The sequence below is a fragment of the Anopheles stephensi genome, chromosome 3, assembly GCF_013141755.1.
Source record: "Anopheles stephensi strain Indian chromosome 3, UCI_ANSTEP_V1.0, whole genome shotgun sequence".
Classification (NCBI taxonomy): Eukaryota; Metazoa; Arthropoda; class Insecta; order Diptera; family Culicidae; genus Anopheles; species Anopheles stephensi.
In genome coordinates, this window is record NC_050203.1 from 69076488 (window position 1) to 69099036 (window position 22549).

Genomic DNA, 22549 nt, shown 5'->3' on the forward strand with positions numbered 1-22549 from the left:
CGAATGCAAATTGAACTTTCGTCGAAAGCGGCGTACTGATCGCTCCCGGGGTCGAAAATTTGTGTCTGTGTGTGTGTGTGTGTCTGTGTGTTTGTGTCGTAAATTCATTACATCATCGTGTGTGTGCGCGAGTTAAAACTTTTCTTTCTGAATAGATAGAAAGAGTCTTTTACAGTTCGGTGTCTTGAAAATAACTATTTTATTGAATTCAGCCGATTCCGTTATCGGCCCATAAACGGCCCAGCAGCGATCGCCGCATCAGCATAACTCGTCGCGTTGGATACAACACGACACTCCCAATGCTGATTTAGCGATTACCGACGCTCGTTGCTAACTCGCCCCCCCTCAGATGTGAACGTCCACGATTCACTGTGTTTGTTTAGGAAATGTGACGTAGTCGGGTGTCTGATTTGGTGACGAATTATGTACTGTGACTACCGTTTGCGTGTTTTTGCACCTCTTTGTAAACCAGTAAAGCAATGCTACTCCCAGTATAATGAGAGGAAAGATGATACCTCCGAAAATGTTTATCGTTGGCCAGGTTATTTGAAAAGAGTTGTTTTGTAAGCGAATGTGCTCCAATTCTTTACGTGTCTCGATGTGCAGATTATGTAAATCTTCCAGACTTATGTTCGAAATTTCCAGCTGTCTTTTAATAAACACTCCGTCGAGTGGATATAAGTTCAACGTTCCAACTAGATCGGTGAGTTTGGATGAGTATCTCACGTCGTTTATGTAAATATCGCATGTGTTGAAGCTTATTACGAACGATCCCTGAAGTGTTCTGTTGCTTATACCACAGTTGGAGACGAGTGTAAATTTCTCTACAGAGTTAATCAATATGGCGTGATTATTAATCTGTAATATTTCAGTTTTGGCTGGACTCTTCGTAAAGTTACATTCTGCTTCTCGACCTTCCATTAATCTTGGAATGCAATCTGATTCATCCAACTCTATTTCATTGATTTTATAGATTTTCGGGGTTAGAGTGCTAACACGGTATCTGATTGCTTCGTGAGTTATGAATCTGTCATACTGGAGGTGAATCTTGCCGTCGTGGTACAGGATTGGATAAATTTTTATCTTACGGAACGTTCTTGGGTCGAGTTTGGGTGTTTTTATGAGCAGCATTATTTCTTGGCGGTTGGTGGCGATAGAGGCGTCGGCGTAGGAAAGCGCTTCTAGAGTTGTGTCGAACGGAATGTTTTCTGCTGCCAGGTTTTTTTCCAAACAATTGATTTCATATTTTGACAATATTTTTTCGTTTAAAATATTCGCTTTCGTCATAACTATACTATCAACTATTTCCTGCAGTGTGTCTATCATCTTTTTTAGGTGGAGATAAATATTGATGGAATGAATTTCTAATGATTCTGATCTGAATTGAGTTATTACGTTACGAGTTTTTTCTGTTATTTCTTTAATCTGGTTGGTGGTAATAACACGAAGATCGTTTGCATCTGGTGTTCCTGCAATAAACTTCCAAATTGTTCCTATGGAATCCCAACGTTTGAATCTTTTAGTGGGAAGCATTCTTTTCAATATGGTATTCAGTTCTTCGAATTGGTTTTGGATAATACTGGAAAATTGATTATTGCTCATTTTTTCGAAATCGTCCTTAATTGCTTGAATATAACCCTTATACGCAGTTAAATTGTAATGGTGTATGTAAATATGGCTATCTATCCTTATTCTTGCCCAACCTTCGTCCATTGCAACTATAGGTTGGTTGTCTACCTTCAGAATAGAGATCCTCGGCTCAGCTAGGGTACATACTACAAATAGAAAACTGTAAGAAGAGAACAATGATGTTAGAATGACGGTATTGTTAGCTATCTTATTTTTATATCGTTTTTATGAATTTTTCGTGAATCATTTGTGTTTATAGTGCTTTTGTTTACTTTGTTAATCTTGATTTTCTTGTATCTCGGCTTGTGTTTTAATCTGGCTCTGGTTTTTTCATAAACTGTCATATCCTCTTTTATATTTATTTCCTTTTTTCTCTTATTGTAATATGAAATATCTTTCTCCTGTTTCTTTGTTAAATTTTTGTAAACATTTTCACAAATATCTGATGAACGGACAGACGGTAAAATTATCTCATAAGGAGTATATTTAGTAGTCGAATGAATGGATGAATTATATTTGTGAAGTGAAAGCTCGATTAGATCAGAAATAGTTAAATTGTTGTTCTCAAATTTCGTTATTCGATAAATTTCTAATATGGTAGAATGGAACCTTTCTATTACTCCATTCATTTCACTTCGACCTGTAGCTGTTAAATATATTTGGATTTGGTGAGTTTTATAAAAATCTATTAGATCTTGTGTACCAAAAGATTTTTCGCCGTCCATTACTAATATTTTAGGAGGATGGTATTTTGTAATTATTTCTTTAACTGCCGGAACAATATCTAAGGCGGCTCGCGATTGAATTTCTTTAATTTGAGCGAATTTTGAAAATTTATCGATGTAAGTTAAAAAATAATGTTTTTCGAGAAACATTATATCAATGTGTGCAATTTGGAAAGGGTGTACGGGGATTGGAGTTTGTTGTTGAGGATACCGGATAGGGTTTCGGTCATATTTGTTTTCATTGCAGATACAGCAATTGGAAACAATTTTTTTTATCTTGGCTAGCAGCTTTGGAAAATAGTATTTACGTAAAATTTGCGACTTATTTTCCTGGGCTCCACGATGTGCCCTATTGTGCTCTGCCGTGATTATTTCTCGTTGTTGATCTTCGTCTGTAATGTCTTCCAGAAGATTTTGAGTAAATCGAATCTTAAGGAGCTTCTGACTTCCAAAATACTTCCTATAAACCTCTTGAAATTTTCCCATTATGTCTTCACTCGTGAAAAGTCCGTTTACTTTTGATATTGTGAAATGATCCTTTAGAATCTGTAAAAGAGATGATTCGGTTATTATTTCGGAGTAAATTGTTGTACGTTTAAAATTTTGGAATGGATATTCAATTACTGTGTTTGGTTTCCCTTTTTTCAACACGATCTGGTTGTGAAAAGCATTAAGTGGTGCTTCTGTAGAGATAATGTAAAAATCGTCACTAGTTTGTGATGAATGTTGCGTACCAGTCATAGAGAAAACTATTCTGCTGAGGGCATCTGCTACAACATTGCTTTTGCCTGGTTTATACAAAATCTCGTGGTCATGCTCCTCTAAATATGCTTTCCAACGTTTTAATTTTGCGTTAGTATTTTTTTGGGAGAGGGCAAAAGTAAGTGGTTGATGATCAGTTAATATTTTGAGTTTAGCTCCATACAAATAATTGCGGAAAGTTTGTAGTGACCAGAAAATTGCAAGCATTTCTTTCTCAGGGGTGGAATATTTCTCTTCAGTTTTAGATAGTGTTCTTGATGCGAAGTGAATTGGTTTATCTTTGCCTAATTCACCTTGAGAAAGAACGGATCCAATTGCATAATCTGAAGCATCGGTTGTCAAAATAAATGGTTTGTTAAAATCTGGATAGATGAGAATATCGCTCGATGATAGTATTTGCTTCATTTTATTGAAACATTCGATTTCTTGTTGATTTAATGTAATTTTCTTTTTGGATGTGTCAGATCCCTTTCCCCTTAAAATGTTTGTCAAAGGTTTAGCAATTTTGGCAAAGTCTTTGACAAATCGTCGATAGTAGCCCATTAATCCTAGGAAGGCACGCAAATCTTTAATGGTTTTGGGCACAGGGTATTTATTTATAACTTCTATTTTTTTATGGTTGGGTTTTATTCCCTCTGTGCAAATAATGAAACCAAGAAATTCAACTTCTTGGCGAAGGAATTCTGATTTGTCTAATTGAATTTTTAGTCCTGCATTATTTAATGTTGTCAAAATTGTGTCCAAATTTTTCAAATGATTTTCTAAATCATCGCCAAAAACTATTACGTCGTCTATATAAACGTAACATATTTTTCCAATAAAATTTCGAAGTACATCATCGATAGCCCTTTGAAATATAGCCGGTGCGTTTTTTAAACCAAACGGCATCCTAGTAAATTCGTATTTACCGTTATTAATAGCAAAAGCCGTTTTTTCAATATCTGATGCTTTCATCTTAATTTGATGGAATCCCGAAGCTAAATCTAAAGTCGAGAAATATTTTTTTCCTTTTAATTGGTCTATCACATAATTTATCTCGGGCATTGGATATTTTTCGGAGATGGTTTTAGCATTTAACATTCGATAATCGATAACCATTCTAAATTTCTTTTGTCCTGATGCATCCGGTTTTTTTGGCACAATCCATACCGGTGAAGTCCAAGCTGAGCGAGACGGTCTGATTATTCCATCCGCTAATAGCTTGTCAACTTGCTTATTTACTTCGTCAGCATATGCTGCAGGATATGGATACACTCTTTGATGGATAGGTGTATCGTCTGAAGTGTGTATTGCACATTCCACTTTGGTTGTACATGTTAGTTTACTGTCTGGTTTGTAAAATGCATCTCTGTTTTTATCTAAAACCTGGTTTAGTTTTTCTAGCTCTAATTTGGATAGATGAGATGTTCGGATCAAATTGTGGGATGACCGATTATGTGGAGAATAGTATGAGATTGGGATGACGAATCTTTTAGAGTTTCTACTCAATGTGATTTGGTCATTTTCTAGATCAATTTTAGCTTTCAATGTTTTCAACATGCTATTTCCAATGATTCCATAAAAAAAATTGTGAAATTTGTGTAACAAAAAGCGATCTTCAAAATCAATTTTGGGATGGAAAAAATTTATATTAATTGCACTAGTAGGAGCAAATGTACTATTTGCACAACTTATTTGACCTACTGAAAATTCGTACGGTTTACTGATTTCATATGCACGTGCCAATTGTGGATGTATTAAATTAATATTAGCACCTGTGTCTATTAAAAACGGAAAGTTTCCAATGGTAGTTTTAAGATAAATAAAAGGAAGGCTGGGAACTACCAACTCATCTTCCACTCTAAAAAATGGTTCTGACCATCGCGACTTGATCCCTCCAACGGATCATGCTCGTGTTGCAAATTTATGTTTTGTAATTTGTCAACAAGATTGTTTTGCTCTGTGAGCTCAAATTCATTTATTGTTTGTCCGTGACAATACCTTGCGTCGTTGGCATTTTTATTCATTTGATGAGCATATAATGGGTGAGCTTGCCTCTTTACCCACGCTTCTTGACTTGATGGTGGTCTTGGTCTTTTTTCGCCATATGTGGGTCTGTTACCATAGTCAATATGACGTGAATTTATACTTCTATCTACCTCCATTGGCTCGGGCTGTTGCCTCTGTGGGGTATATTGCTGATTAGGCAGGTAATGGGAATTGTATCGTGGAGCTGGACGAGGCGCTGCTCTAGGAGGGGGTACTGGTTGATAAACAATTTTTCTGGGTGCTACCCTAGGGGGTTGAGGCTCGAAGCCTAAATCTCTTGGCTTGGGAATATTAAGAGAATTTTGATTTCCATATTGATTTTTAAAAGGTGCTGATCGAACGTCCATATTAAAGTAATCAATGCAAAATTGATATGCTTTGCTAAGGGTCTTCGGGTCAGCAGTTTTTAATAAAGTGGATAATGGTTTTTCTAAACCTCTAATAAACGAATCCAAAGCTTTCTCTCTGAAATAGTTTATGTGGACATTTGCATGCAGAGAGTACTTACTGTCAGTTTGAACTTGTGCTATTATAGCGGCTAACAATTGGTTAACCCTGCTATAATATCCGGCGAGGCTTTCCGAATTACCCTTACGAATACACGTCAATTCATAATCCAGGGTCTTCACGTCACGCTTATCTTTATAGTAAAGCATTAGGATAGATTTTATCTGATGCCAACTACATGTTGCATTATTTGCATTTAACACATCGGAAGCTTCTCCACGGACTTTCCTTCTGATTGTTCGTTCGATCAGATGGAACTGCACAGAGTCGTCAGGAAGATCTCTATACATGATAAAAACATCTTCCACATCCGAAATCCAATTCATCAACTCATTTGGGTTTCCATCAAAAATAGGAACATCCCTCAAAAAGTCAGGGGTTTTTCCCATCTCCACGAAAGATCGTAGAACCATTTCAGTGTTGGGATTGGTCATTTTTGTGTTTTAAATGCTCACTTCACTTAACACTTGTCACGATCACGATTCACCACTAACAAATTACAGCAGAAGCTATTTAATTAAACACCAAAATTTCACTGATTTCGGATTTTTTAGGTTTTTACTTACAGTATGGTTGAGTTAATTTCCATGGGCATCTGACTTCTTTTTCTTCGGGGGAAAATTGGGCAGCTACAGCAAGATGTTCCTTTTTATCCTTCTGATGACTGGGGGCTCGCTGGCAGCAATCGGGAATTAACCACGGTGTCCCAAAGTTCGCTTCGTTATTATGATGGCTCCTTCAACCACGAGATTAGCCACAATTTTTAAATGGCTAACTTTATAGGATTTTTTTTTTAACTTATACACTTCCCGCTGATTTTTTTGTCAGGTCCCTATTCGGGCGCCAGTTAAAACTTTTCTTTCTGAATAGATAGAAAGAGTCTTTTACAGTTCGGTGTCTTGAAAATAACTATTTTATTGAATTCAGCCGATTCCGTTATCGGCCCATAAACGGCCCAGCAGCGATCGCCGCATCAGCATAACTCGTCGCGTTGGATACAACACGACACTCCCAATGCTGATTTAGCGATTACCGACGCTCGTTGCTAACTCGCGCGAACGAGATGGAGCCAGTGCACGAACTAACATCAGACAACTGTCTGTGATGCATCCGTTCTCGGTGGTCCTGATACTGCCCGAGGCAGGCCGGCAGGAGGACATTTTGCAGCTGCGTTTAGACTGCATGATGGTAATAAAGCAGAACAACATTCCAACGGTGGTGCCGGTTGCGTTGCATTTGCTGTACGTTTCGCAGGTTCGCTCGTCTCGTGTCGTTTGCACGCACACGTGTGCCATTACTTTATCTGGAGTTTAAAAAAAAAGAAGCCCGGTCCATACACACTACCCAGGTCCGGGATATTACACCTTCGAGTGGTGGTGTGTCTGTGAGCCTTCGTTGCGCTTTAGCCGAAACCCGGTGTACACTGAACATACATTATCCGAACATTCTCAATCACCGAGCTGTGGAGTAATTCGTTCAAAGCTTGTTCCAAAGGAAGGGACGACGAAAAAGGGGGGAGTGGACACGGCGGGGGGATGTGAGTTCCCGTTTGTTGGGAGCGAAAAGGCGGGGAAGTAAGAACAACATGGTGCTAACGTGTGTTTGAAATGGAATTTTTAAACTGTTCAATTTTAATTAAGTTTCGAGTGCTGTTTGCCAGAGAGAGGAGGCAAAACTTTCACACAACCTTCCTGTCTGGCCTGGCCACCAAACACACACACACACATACATCCTGGCAGTGTCGAAAAATGTGCGATTTTATAAATGGTTTAATTAGGTCAGGGCGGCCAGGGAATCTGGGATGGCAATGGGATGGTTGGATTAGTTGGTTCGGAGTACAGGGAACAGGAAAGTAAGTAAAAAACACGCTCACACAACCCCACGAGGAAACTTCCGGCAAGTACAGGGTGGAGAGAATTTTGTTTCTTTTCTCACCCCTTACCTCCCTCCTTCCCATATTCCCTCAACCAATTTAACCAAAAAAGTCTGCCTCACTCCTCGGAAAGCTCGTTTGCTTGTCTCGGATAGAGTGTGAACTGCTGGAACGTGCCTCGGAAGCTAAACGCAGATAGCCGAAACCGGGTATGCGCGGCCTTTTTCTCAAGTGTTTTCTTCCACGGCACACCGCTCGCTGATGGTAGGCCAAAAACGGTTCGAGCTGGGAATTTGTGTAAAGGCTTCGCAGCTACCCTCTTTAGGGAAGTAACCCGGCGGGAAGCTTCCCCGGACAAACCGGGGAATTAAGTCCGGGGACCGGTTTTTTTTTCTCGGGTGGCTTGCTGGATTCTGTTTGTTTCCGGTCTGCGCGAGTGGCTGCGTGCGTAGTTTTGAGGCGTTTTTGCATAGGGCAATACTTCACGCTCCGAAGCGGCGTCCTAGAACAGACGGGTAGTTGTGTGAGCTGTTTTTGAATTGTGGAATGGTTCATCTGGAAATTTGTGGTACGGGGTCTGGTTTAGTTTTGCTGGAAAATAGTCTCAATCACTCAGTAGTGTTCAAGATAGATATCTATCTGGTTATCTCATCCCCCCCAACCCCCCTAAAGTCCTTCAAAGAATTGCGAAAGGAATATTTTACGTTCGTTTGTAGCAACGAAAAAAAAAAATGGGTGGGAATAAATGTATCCAGGAATAAAGGAAGATTCACAGTAGGCAGTTTTTGGAGCTTTCATCAAATGACTAGTCTAATTGTTCTAACCAGGAAAATTAAAACTCACCCCTTGATCAGCAAATGAAATAACACCCGTTTTCTTTTGGCGGTGCTACTGTTGGAGCTGTACTTGTTTGTCTTACTTAGCACCAGCTCGTAATGCACACTTTCTCACTTTCACCCACACACACCAATCATTTATTCAACGGACGCCACATAAACGGAGCCTAATTAAGTTGCCCATAAAACGTGCCCCCATTCGAACGGCCATAACTTTTTACACCGAAACCGTTAAGCCGCCGTTTGGTGAGAAAAAGGATACGCAACCGGTATATGGGAGCCGGGGGGTAGAGCAAAGGGGGTATGAGGGGGGATGCGGCTGTATCATGCACCCGCCAGAATGCCAGATGTTTCTCTGTGCCGTAGGTAGGACCAGTTTCGACCGGGAAGCAGCCTTAAGCCTTCACAATTTGTGGTGAACCACGTTTAAAGAAAGCGGGCGTCAGTAAGAGATGAGAGTGTGAGTGAGTGAGAGCGAAGCTAGGCATTCGATTTCTCTCTTTCCGGGGTTTACTTTTCCATTTTTTCTGCCTTTTTCTCTTGTTGCTTTCTGGAGCTTTCCCAACCCCACCGGTGCGGTTGTGTTACATCTCCATTGCGCTATCGTTTCACATTTCGCAACGGTCTTTTTTTGCGTTGTAGCACGTGAGAAAAATAAAAGCCTGTGCGTTGCAGTCAGGCCGGCTGGTAACCGTGACCGATCCTGCCCGGTTCGGTGTAACGTTCCGATTTGCAGAATAGTGCCCTTTGGTTCGATTTTGCACCACACCATCACACACACACACACACACGAATCGTTGAGCGAAACGATGAGCGGAAGGTAAATTAACGTAGTAAATTGCTTTCCGAACCGAGAGTCCGCACTAATGCCCATTACGGATTTTGGGGCCAGCACCGTTCGCATTGGGTGCTGGTAGGTTGCGGTTCCGGTTTGTTTAAACGAGTAGGGGCAACCCCCTAACTTGACTCGGGAGTTTGATCGTGTGTTGTTTCCATTTCTTGGGCGCTCAACTCGCGGTGTGTGGGATTGAAAGTTTTCTTATCGAGGAGAAAACGTTTGATTCCGGTAAGTGTTATGAGGTGAAAATTGATACAGAGGTTCGATGAAATCAATCATTTATACAGGAGCAAGCTAGCTGTATTACCCAATTAATAAAAAAAAATCTGTGGGAATTATCCTGTAAAGGAATTCTTTCTAATTATTGTTAATTATACATTTATTTACCAACCACTACAAGTTTTAAGTGGAAGACGATTCAACACCACTATTGAATCTCTTGTTGAGCCTACCATGTCTCTTCTGTTCATCTCTGTCCTCAAAAGACTAGACAAGTTGGGTTGTTCGGTGCCTTTCACATCACGTGACAAGCCCATCAGACATGATCATACAGCTCATTGAGCATGTCATTGCACTTCGTTGTCCTTCCACACATACAAAGATTCCTTCTCATCATAGAAATATTAGACGAATATATATTCTCTCGAAACATCTTGAACAAAAATAATAGACAATGATGGAATAATAGCCTATAAAGAGTGATAAGACGCTGCTGTCTTCCAAGTATACCAGGTTTTTTAAGATGACAATGATCTACCACCATGGATCGGAGAAAAAGCTTACTTGCCTTTTTACCTCCTTCTTCTATTTCTTTGGTTCTAAAAACCAGACAATTCTGGTTTGGCAAAATTGGTCAATCCGGATGAGATTCGATCTCTTTGTATGAAAAACTTTCTAGTGTTTGGGCTCTAAAATCTCCAGAGATCGTGACTTGCGATTTCAATAGTGGTAGCCAACCGTGTATCAATAGTAGTACGGGATATTCGGTCCGGATGGGATTTGATCCTGCTGTGCGATAGCATTCAGACTTCTTCTTGCTCTTCTTTGGCACCGCAACCTCTAAAGGTCTTGGTCTGTCATTTTTGGCTTTCTGTGACTTGATCTTATCCCTAGCAAAGCATCCAGACTGCCTCGCTTTTAAACCTAGGTCAAGATAAGATTGCAAACGTTATTTCAAAACATAATGCTCTATAAAATGACCCTACATTGATACGGAAAAACTCAATAAAACCATTGTTAAGACCTCTTCCAGCACGAACGATTTGAGTAAACTAGAATGCTTAACTATTCAACAACTACTACCATATGGATTTACAGTTATGGATGCGTTGTATTATTTATTTCAACGAAATCCTTGTTGCTCATCGGTGTCAACGCCCGTCGAATGCAATAAAATCACATTATCAAAAAAATGGTAAAAATAATCATCACATTCCAAACACACAAATGCAGCCAGTGTGGTGATTCCTGGTGGTTGTGGGTGGGTTGTCTGGTGGTGTTAAATTTTTACTAATATTAGACAATATTCTCCAGCAGCCGGTCGGACGCTGCCAGAGCTATTTTACCGCCTTTTTATGGCAAGCCAGCATTCCAACAGAAGTGGAAAAGAGAGGTAGGAAAAATAAGAAGCGAAATGACATGAGTCGAGACTTCCGCATACCAGCAAAGTGTCCAGCAGCCAGGAAGATTGGTCGCAAGGAATGTGAATGTGTTTTGCATGCTTGTTAGTGAATGAAGGGAGCTCAACAAGCAACACTACAGACTGCAAGTCCTCCACGGAAAGTCCCCAACAAAAACCAATGGGTTGAGCGAAGGACGAACGGGCGAAGAAGGAGTGGCAAAAAAGGAAAAGAAAATTTGAATTTCTAATTTTATTACTTCGTAGTCGTTTGACTGGTGCCGAAACGAAATGCCAATACTGTGCTGGGTCGCTTCCAACCCCCCATGCTGAAGGCGTGCTCCAGCCCTTCTTTGTTTGGCGCTGGTTTGCGAGAGTGTGCGAGGTTCGGCATGGAAAGGGTTTTCCCATGGCTTCGCAGCAGCGGCTGTCTCGGGGGAGGCGTCGTAATGGTGTAATTTACCTTACATTACCCATCATTGTACTAACGCATCCGGAATTCGGGGTTGGGAGATTTTTTTTTTCGAACCGCCCCATTTTTATCTCTTCTTCTTCACCGAGCGGAATAAACACAATGCCGCGATTTTCGCAACCAGTTGAGAAACAATGGAAGTAAATGTACCGACATCGGTCACGTGAGTTTACGGACGGAAAGGCGCTTGAGGTATCGTGTTGAGTATTTAATTTCGGTGCATTTGTAACGTGAAGCACCGGGGAAACCAGGTTTTTTTTGGGGGGGATGTTTTAATGTTAAATCGACCCAAGAATGGCACGAAAAAGGGAGAAAGATTCGTTAAAGTTTCTTTTTAGTCTTCAATATCTGAGGTAAGTTCTAGCATCTGTAAAAGTGATCCACTGCCAGCAAAACGGAACTCGCACGATCCCAGTACGAGCGCTCAGTACGCGAACTGGAAGAACTCATTCTAGCAGAACGCTTCGCGTGAGAACGAGTGAATCCGTTTTATGAATCGAATTCGGAAACTTGTTGAGAAGCAATCATCGTCATCGAGCAACAAGCATACTAAAACCAGGCACGGTAGACACACAACTACACCCTCAGCGAGCGATGAATGTAGCGATTTATGTCCTCACCAACACCGACGGACCGTTCGAAAATGAACGGGTGACCATCCCCAACGTTGGTGCCTTTGTGTGACGTTCAACAGCGGGTTTTCCGTTTGGCCAGCGTTCGCTCGCTGTTATTCTCCTTCACATCTCTGAGTAGTGGCCGAACTCGTTACGGTCGTCCTTTCTCGGGAATTCGGGCATCCGGGCCGTGGCGCAGGTGCACTCGAGCTCGAGCGGGAACACATTAAAGCGCGGAGCGAGAGAGAGAGAGAGAACGTGCACGGGTGCACAATCGAACGAACGGGCGAGAGCGAGAAGCCTCACACATGTCTCGAGCGCCAGCTTTAGCGATAGCTTGTACTAAAAACTCCACACCAGCCATTGTACTTAAAAAAACGCTTTTGGTACGGTGAGCCCGGCGAGAATGAATGGGGGATCTCGGGCCGAACGGACTCGACCGGAGCGTGTGAGCGTCCTTGTCGTCAGCGTCGCGTGATCGGAGGACGACCTAATGCCCGACTTCCGAAATGGCCACGGAAGCCAACCGTAGTAACAAAAGAGAAAGAGCGTGAAGCGTTCGCTCTGTGTGTGTGTGTGTGTGTGTGGTGCTGGATAAAATGATAGGAAAAGCGTGCGTCAGTATTCGGGCCGTGGCTTCGTGCCCGAACCTCGAGCGTTCGGGTTCGAGGGGCTTCGGCCACGAAAAAACAGGGCAAACCCAGTGTTGGCAGCATCACTCCGGGAGCTACCGTCCCAGTTGGTGTTCCGGTTTAGAGTCGTGCTGTTGTTTTTGTATAGATTTGTTACTTAATGCTTTAAATATATATGTGTGCAGTGAGGGTATAGCAAATTTTCCTTTTCCCATTTTCACGGCGTTTCGAACGGTGCGATTGACGCGTGAACGGCAACTAAAGTGAGCGTTAACGGGTGGTGTAGCAACGGTTGAAGCAGAACTGCACTGGAAAATCTGTACACCAACCCGCACACAGCTAACCGGGGGCTGTGGGAGGGAGAGGGAGAGAGAGAGAGAGAGAGAGAGAGAGAGTGTGGAAACAGAAAGAAAGGACGTGTTCCACCCTGGAATATAAAACAAAAACGGGCAAATTGAAAGTCCACAGGTTTCGGGGCTGTGTCACGGCGAGTGAGCTATGGAAAATCATAAGAGTTTCGGTGAAAACGGTGCGTTAGGTGCGTTTCCAAGCACGGCAAGATCGGAGGCTCCTATCTAGGGCCAACCAAAATTCGAATCGGGCAGGTTTTGCTGGGCCGTCAGCACCGCGAAAAGCAAGCCAGGTTCTCTCCTGATGCAGACTGAGCAGCGAGCTCGTGAAACGGATCCGAAAGAAAAGAAAAACGGTGGAAAATGAGCTGCCTGGTGAATGAAAGTGACCAAGAGTGAAGAGTGCAACCGAATAAGAGCGAGAAAGTGCGTGTGAGAGGAAGAAGAAAAGAAAAAAAAATGGTCGGCCAAGAAAGAACCATGAATGGGCAACCTGCTTCCAAAAAACCATCCCAGGCACTTTGGTCGGTGAGGTGTTGAACGACGAACGGAGACGAAAAGCAACGCCTCCCCCTAAAAAACGGATGGTAACGGCATGGAGCGTGCTTGTGTAGGGGTTGCGTGAGTGAGAAGTGCTTTTCCCCGGGGTGTCCTGGAAGAAAGGAACGTGAATAGGAGGAGAAAAAAAGTACATGTTACGCGGAACGCGTGTGAACGTGCGTGTTCCTACCGCGAAGGATACGAAGGAGTTGTGCAGGTGTTGAAATAGGGTCTTTTTTTACATGAAGTCGGATGAAACTTACCAACATAAGTGATGTGCAACGGTCAGGCGTTTATTGAGCAGTGTTAATTTAACGGTGAAACGTACGGCATACATAAGAATGTGAGCTAAACTGTGGATGGAAAACAATTTTTATAGGAGAAGGAGGATTTCTTAATAAAGCTCACAAAGCTCACACCTTTTAATTGGCTGCAGTACGTTAATTTACTTAAAAAAACACGTATGTTCAGCAAGTGAGCTCATGCTGAAGCAACCAGTGTTCGTAAGGGGAAAATATTTGGCTCCGATGGAGACGCCTGGTAGGCTTCAGCACCAAACTGGCTGCGTACTTATTTCGGCTGTTTGCAGTACATTACCTAATGTGGGGAAAATAAGCAAGAAGTAGTTTTGGTAATATTTTTCTTTAACGGAATTGAGATCATTTTTCAGGAATACTTTAAAATAGGGATTAAAAGTACTGATGTGTATTTGCCTTTTCATAAAATTCGAGATAATCGTGTTTCAAAATATCTCTTCCTAAGGCTCATTTTGGTAAATCGCGTATGTTTTATGTTAATATTTTCCACCCTTCTGCTTCCAACAGTACAGCGTTTGTGGAATTGCTCTCGGCCGATCCACCTCATCCACACCTACGCACTGGATGGTGAGAATACTAGTGCGAGTGATTTAATTACAGCAAATAAACCCGAGCAGTTAAGAATAAATGCAACAACAACAAAAAAAGAATACGAGTGAGTGTGAAACGGTAGAGCGTGTGGTATAAGCAACAACAAAAAAAAAAGAAATGAAAAAGAAAACGTGAGAGAAAATAGTGAGCAAGCATGAGAAAAATGGTGTAGCAAGTGCGAGCAAAACCGTAGGCAAAAGCAAAAAAAAGCTACCAATTGAGAGCAGTGAGTGTGGTAGTGTAATAAAATTAGTAGCCCTTACCAACAAGTGTGTTCCCCGGGGGTTGCAAAACAGGCTCCAAACTCCACCATCAGGGGATAAGCAAAAAAATACACTCTACGTACGCTGCGGAAAGCGAAAAACAAAAACGGCGGGCCAAAAGATTTAAATTGTACAGCAAATCGAATAACGAGCGGAACGCTGGCCCACATGCAAGAATGGAGGACGAATGGAAAATACGGCACGTAGAGCGAAACCCGCAGACCGGACCACAGTGAGTGGTGTGAGTTCGCGAAAAACAAAACCAACAAAAAGTTCGGTCACCACACCAAATTGAGCGATGGTGGCACAAGTCGATGTGTTGCGCCACCGATAGCTTACCGTTTGAGCCGTTTTTGCTGGTCGGAAAATGCACACGCAACGGAGTGTGTGTGTCTCCGTACGGTGTGAGTGAAAGTGAACCATGCGTGAAAAATTATTATTCCGTTTAAACATGGTCCAGGCGACCTTTTACAGCGATCGTCGAGATGGTTCGAGGCTCGACTCGGTGAGCGCTGCGTGGAGTGCACGGTGGTGAGCTGGTTGGCAAATGACTGGTGTTTTGCTTCACTCGCCCAGCTTCAGAGCGATTGAAAGTGTAATGTTGTGTGTAGTGATCGAGCGCGAGTGAAGTGAATGTGCCTGTACCGCGTCCGGACGCCCGTAAATGCCAGTGTACGCCAGTGAGGTGCTGCTGAGGTTGCTGCTCACGGTGAATGAATGATGATAAAATGTGTGTGAGCAAACGAGGAGGCTGCTCGAATTGGATGTGTGAGTGTGTTAAGCGTGTGAGTGCTGGTAAAGTGTGCATAGTGAGCTGTTAGGATACGGCAACCGTTGGGAAGCCCGTGTGCTAGTGAGCTGTACCTAAAGTCTCCCCCCATAGCTCTGCTCATCGAGCATGGACTGAGTTGTGGCAGTTAGGCTTCACTCATTGTTGGAAATTCCGGCAGTTAGCAACGTTAAATGGGGGAAAAAAGGTAATAAAAAGGATCGGCACGGCACGAAACAGTGAAGATAAATGTGCTCTTAATCAGTTTTGACAGTTCGTTTTGTCGATAAACCAGATTTTCTTTAGACGAGGCTGTACCACACTTACTTAGGAGGCTTACTGTTCAAAATAGTGATCGACAATCTTAAATTATTTTAAATTAGACTCAGATTTTAAATTGAATTAACACCCTTTTTTTCAATCTGTGACCTTAAAATTAACTTTCCTCACCATTTAAATCGCCAAAGTCTCCAGCCGTCGCATGTCCATGGATACTTTTGTCTTATTCTTTTGCTCGATGCCCTTGCCAATGTGTCTCCTGCGAGATGTAGAACAAAAGACGACCGTTTTCAAATCACGGCCACCCACACATCGATAAACCGCGTACGATTCTGCCTGATGCTCTCGATGCTCTACTAACACCGTTACCCAGAAGCAATATAGAATTACGGTAGGGAGATTGACAGAGCGAGTCTTGAGTGTCCTTACTTTGGCTAGTGTTGTCTGAGGCATATCTTATTACACAGCTTAATGACTTTTAATTGAAATTTATTGACGATTCGGGCAGGCCGGCACTTAACAACAAAAAAAAATGTTTTGACGTCTCTCAAATAATCAATTTGTTCATAGGAATTTGATTGCTTATAGGATGCCTTAAATAGAAAAAATAAAAGACAATTATAAAGACGAATTGCCGTGAAGAATGCTCTGATAGCTTAGACCATTTCTATTAAACAAGAAAGTCCAGTTAATAAGTGTCTGCAAAAAGGATTTGCCTACATAAAAACTTCAAATATTGCTAAGCAGCAGTGGTCTTCACGAATACTTTTCTCAATCGTAAATATTAATAACACTACTTCTTTTTTTATATATTCTTCTTCCTATTCCCATTTATCTTTATTTTTTTCATTTCATTTTATTTGCCCTAATATTTAAATGAAAACCTTATCACAATTGATAAGAAATTCCAAGGTCTACGGTCTCAATGTGTTTGAGGGCTAGAGGTCGGATGATAAAACCGATCATCCCGCTTCGACCGGTGAATACTGCCGGGATGAACACCGCACTACCAGCGGCCGTAGCAAAAGGACACGGATGAACCTCGCCTTCACGCTGTACGTAGGTGTGCGTGTGTAATTTTTCACCACTTTTTTCCCACCGCCTGAATACGACTTTCCAACACACTCACACATACACACACGCGCGCGTGAGATCAGATCCGCAGCGAACTAGCGTACTACCTCAACACCAACATAATTCTGTGGGGACCTGTGTACGAAGCCAGGTCCCACTGTTTGTGCGCCAGCTTGTGTGAGTTCTTTTTCCGATCACACCGATCCCGCTCGACGGTGCCGTTCGGTTCGGCGAGCCTTGAAGGCGAGCTTTGGGAAAAATCGGTTACCGAAACGAAGCGGAGCAGTATTGGTGACTGGCTGACTGACTTTCCATGCTTTCCAGCCCAACGACCACTGGAGCTTCCCGCTTCATCATTTCGTTGTGTTTGTGAGTGAACAATGAAACAAGTGAAAATTTGTCCTTCAAAAGTGCGTTCTTTAAATCCCTTCTAACCTTCCAGCACCTGCTGATGTGTTGTTTTTTTCTTTTCGATGCATTGAAGTGCCAGTTTTTTTGTGTTTTTGGCTCGTTCATTGCCAGCACTATAGAAGAAGATTACTGGTAGTTGTTAGCGATAGACTTCAGAGCCTTATTTGTCTCATGAAAATGGAGATTTCTGTATGGACGGCTAACAGCCTGGTATCGCGTGGGACGGAAAATGAGCATCGCGGCACTCGCGTTAACGGAAAGTGGCCCAAAAATCTGTGAGCGTGTGCTTTTTCATCGTATAAGTCGTTAGCCTACGATTAGGCCTTGTTCGTTAGTGTGGGAAACCGAGCACATGAGCGAAACGTTGCGCCTGCTAGCAACGAATGAGGGAGGCCTTTTTGCTGTATCTACTCTCGGGAAGGAGTATGTCTTAAAGAGTGGTTTTATAAGGTACAAATTGGTTATGAGTCGTTCCTGGCTGAGATGCAGAATATAATAGTTTTCGATTACTTTTCCAAATGAGCATAATTAGATGTATTTATTTAATTCGTTTTTATAACCTTTCAAATTGTTTTATATGTGTTTTTATACGAATGGAGTTTTAAATCGAAATTAATTTAAAAAAATTGTAAAATATAAATTTTTTTAACACATCAAGTTAAATTCATATCACAAAAATCCTCGTATTTTAGCAATCGTGATAAAACTGCTCATATTAAAGTAATCATTATTTTATCGGTAAAAATCCTTGTTTTTTATTTAAAATCCTCATTCCATCTGTCTTAAAGAGCTTTCAAAATAGTCAATGCTCTAACGTATGCATAATATAGAAGATTCATTTAATTTGGTATCGTATTTTGGATCATGTTATTTATACAGAGATCTCCTAACGGGTGTCTAACGGGTGAAGAATGTCCTGAACATGATGAACATTGTTGCATAAAACTCTCCGTTAAGATCTGAAACGAATCTAATCATTAGGCAATTATTCGAATTGAGCAGCTGACAAAGCTTGTAAAAAATATTCTTCTGAATATTGGCGCGCAGTTGATTGTAAGGATTCCCAATAACCTCTTCTTCTTCTTCTGCTTCCTTGGCACTACAACCTCGAGAGGTCTCGGCCTGCCCTTTTCTGGCTTTCTGTGACTTCATTTTACCCGTAGTAAAGTAGTCAGCCCTACGTACGGGGAGGCGGGTCTGGATGAGGTCCCAATATCCTCAGCAGGAATAAATTAAAATTTTTGGTAAACTTCTATCAAGGGGGCTTATCGTGCACTTTTCTAACCAAGAGGAGGGTTTTACCACATTTCAAAGGTCCAGAAATTGCTGAAAAATAAAATATTGTTCTAGATCGCTATGGTTAAGGTTGAAGCTAACTGACCCACCCAGAAAAAACATCACAACAATGATTACTGGATTTTAAAAATGCTGCATTTAATGTATTGAGTTATTAAAGCTTCTTCTAGTCTAATCGTCGTTCAGACAAAATAGTTTTTTAAGGTTTTTGTGTTTACTCATTTTTGCATTCTGAGATTTTAATTCGGTTAATATGTTATTAATTTTTTAAAGAAATAACAAGGTCATGATTCGAGTTTTATTCGTCAAATTATACAATAAATCAGTGGTTTTATCTTGAATTTCTTATAATTGAAATATATTAAGGTCTTGATATTGCCTCCAAAACTGATAGCATTATTATGATTTTTACAGATAGTTATGTGTGCCTCAAAGACTTGTAAATACCTCAAAATACCTCAAGGATTTGGTTCCTCCAACACTTTTGCTACACAAATATTTATAACAGAATATTTTTGATTCTTGATGATGAAATGATTATTTTAAAGTAATTTAATATATTTAGTACATAATTTTATAAATGAACTTCAATTTTGTAATCAACAATTAAAAAAAAAACGATGACGCGGCGCTCTGGTTAATTAACTACCAAAGCGATATAATTTATTTCATTCATAATGACCGCTCACTCAATCAGTGCACCGAACCCAATCGGTCAATTGGTACGTTTCGAATCGGGTCAGCTTCTGTGGTTTCCGGGCGATTTTAGTACCGGAATGGAACCAAAGAAAAAAAAAATTACCCACAATTCTATCACCCCGGTGGGAGGTGTTATTCTGGTTCTAGTTGGTTCCGATAAAATAGCCTTAAGTGAACAGAAAAAATCCTCCATCACACACAAACAGACAGCAGCGCGTCGAGTGGAAAGCCATCGAGAACCCGGCCCACTCCCCACCACCCTGTTGGTGCATGCATATTGTTGCTCGTCATTTTGCATCCCAAACACGTCCAGTCATTCGTGTATAATTTTGTCAGCTACCAGAAGAGCTGCTCGGGTTGGGTTGCTCTGCCGTCCGGTGAACGTGCTTGCTCTCTTCCCTTTTTTCTCGTTGCTTGTGCCGTCAACTTTCCATTACGTACATTACAACAGCAGCAGCCAGTGGAGTGGGGTGAAGTACAGAGGAGGCTCGGGTTTTTTTTCCGAGCCGGCCCACTGTTGCATGTACCGTCCTATCTTGCCTGTTCCAGCGACCGTGTCACGTGATGCTTTCGCTTTTTTTTTTTTTATCACTGCTCGCCCCATTTTTACCAGTTTACTCACGGATCCTGTTTGTCTGCTTAGCTGTTTGCTTTGCATGAGTATGCAAATTCTCGACCCCCGTGAAAGGATGTGTTGACGATGGTCGGCACGAACGCGGACTTGGATCGGGAACATCTTCAGGCGATGCGAGCAGCGAGCCTTCGCGGCAGTCGCGAACCGTTTCTTGTTGCTCGCAGGCTGACAAGTTTCACAAAATCATGCCGTGAGATTGGAGTTTCCTCGAAGCAACAATGTGCGATGGGCATTATGTTAGTGCTACTTAGTGCTTAGTTAAGTTTGTGATTTAAAAATCTGCATTTGAACTCTAATTTGAAGCACATAAGAGCACAAGATATCGATATGCAATTCACAAATCCCTTATTGATAATTATGAATAGTTTATGGCACATTTCATCACCAACTCACACTCTCTCACTCTCCGCTGATGAGATGCTATAAAATTCAAACAAATCGCTACTCTAGCACTTTGATTTGCATTCCAAATCGATTGATTGCATGCAACACTTGTTCATAAATAATTGATTCCGGTAGCATGATGCTTCAGCGTGTTGCATTTAGCTTCACTCTTCGGCCTTCTCCATGCGTGCCTCGCATTTATGCAAACTAGGGCAAAAACTTTCCCAAATTATAGGCGCACGGGAAAAAAAGGACTCTTCATCGCCCAGTGTCATGTCCTGCAAGCTGACGCAACTCTGGCTGGCTAATGTTTTTTTTGCCGAAGGGTTTGCTATGCTGCAGTTTGCAATAACGATCATTGCGTCCTTGTTTTTTTTTTTTGGTTATGGTTTCAGGCTCTCTTCTCAGCTCTTTACCACATAGAATTTTCCAGCGGTTCGGGAACACTGCCCAAGGGTGGAAGTGTGGTGCATAATTAATCACACACCACTGAACGTAAACCAACGCGGTGGTTTTGCCTGTACCCTGTCCCAGCAGACTTGCCCAGATTGTAGGTTGGTCGGGTTGTTAGGTGAGACTTAAAAATTGATTCAATCAATTACGAATGTACTAAATGGGGCTCCTACGGTCTCCGAGTGGGTAATCGTTGCTGACTTGCATTCTCAAAGTTTGTCCCCAAACGTATGTTTCCTGCGGCGGTACTCAAACGTTAAACTCTAGCTATAAAACCACATTGCCACAATCTCGGCTGGATTGCATTCCGGGAAAGGAAGGAACATATTTTTCCATAAACAAATCTTTTCCCCCAAAAACGTGCCTACGTGCTTCGTTCGTCCACACGGCAATACATTTTCGGTGCCTGCGGTTTGCGATAATGTAGGCAGCAGCACTAGCAGCCGGGTTTTTGCTTTGAACTTCATTAATAGATGATGCAGAGCGAAAGTGCATCGTCGATAGTCAACCCGGCTTGGTTTTCCGGCACAAAATCTGGCCATTTGTGGTCGTTGAGGTTTTAGTGGGCTGAATTTTTCATGGAGCTCCATTTTCAGCGGGGCAGCCTGGTTTCTTCGTTGTAGGTGTTAAGTCTCTATTTGTCTATGAATAAATGATTGTCCAGCGGCACAGAGCGGCTGAGAAAAGTGACGATATCACTGCACATTACGAAAGCACCGAGGGGAAGTATCCGGGAAGCTTCTGATGATAAAGGGAAATTACTTTTTCCCCGAGCATTCGGAAGCAGAGTAAGCGGAATCGGCTGATGAAAACTTCAATGGAACCGGTTTGGTAGAGGAAATAAATGACGTGAGAGCGATTGCTTTAGTTTGGGGCTTTTTTATGTTATCAGATTAGTTATTAACTTTAGATTTTAGTGCTTGGCTATGATGGCTGGTAACATTATAGATGACTTTAAACCAATTGAAGTTATTAAAGGCTTGTGATGACTTGAATTGAAGGAAATGTTTAGAATAATTTGGGATTTGTTGGACACATGTGATAATTACACTCATCTTCACCATCAATATCCAACGCTTCCTACTTCACTCTTCCCTTTTGTTCTTTAATGACAAACACAAGTTCCTGCACTGTACCATCAATCAATATCGCCCCTTTCCGTATCGTTTGAAGATGTTTCTATTTTTGGGCAACACTTTTCTATTTACTCAGTACTTGAGATCTACCGCCAACGCAAAGTGTCATCAGTGTGACAAATGGGCCAGGCGTGAACCGAACCGAACCGAATTCTTGAAGTAGAAAAGCTCACCAGCAGAATGTGTGACAATAGTCCTGCAAGCACAAGTGTTAGTCACACATGGGTGTAATGTTCGTGCAGTGCTGCTTTGTCGCAGTGTTATTTATTTTCCATCTGTCTCGATGTCTCGGGAATGGTTGTTGAAAATTTCCGGCACGCTGTGCGTTGTGTCCTGATGGTCGTAATGGTGAACATGGTGCCGGAAGCTCATATCTTTATTGTACCGTTAAATGATGTTATTTAGTTCATGGTTGATTGTTTGACATTTTTCTATGTATTCTTTAGTTTTATAGTATAAATTTTAGAGATTATTAAGCTTTAGATTTGTCCCAAATATTTATTGAGAGTGGTCTTCATATGCTTTACTTCAAACGCTCTAATAAACCTCAACATCAAACCCCTATTGGCATAATAAAGAATAAAGAAATCAATATTTTAATGAAGATCAATTTCAATTTTTGTATAAAAACTAAAGTAGGTTAGTTATTATTCAATTTCATTACAATATTACAATATTACATACAAAATTTAAATCGCCTTATTCAACGTTTAGATGCAAGGAAGTTAGTTGGTCTAGTGCAAAGAAGTCTTTTTCACACAGGGGGTTTTGGTTTCGAATCCCATCAAAACAATTTTCTCCCATGACAATATTAGTTGT

The 22549-nt window shown here is 41.5% G+C and overlaps 1 protein-coding gene across 6 annotated transcripts in view; it reads left to right on the forward strand.

The window, feature by feature from the left end:
* Positions 1-12378: 12378 nt before the first annotated feature.
* Positions 12379-22549, forward strand: part of LOC118512486 (neuronal acetylcholine receptor subunit alpha-7-like) — a 91119-nt gene continuing 80948 nt past the window's right edge. Inside the window, exons 1-2 of one of the 6 annotated variants that reach the window (XM_036056989.1) lie at positions 12379-12433; positions 14249-15572. The gene's annotated coding sequence lies outside the window, so the exon portion shown is untranslated. Of the gene's footprint in view, positions 12434-12515; positions 12798-14248; positions 15573-22549 lie in introns of those variants that run through there. The other 5 variants (XM_036056985.1, XM_036056987.1, XM_036056984.1 and 2 more) reach the window with 5 other exon arrangements.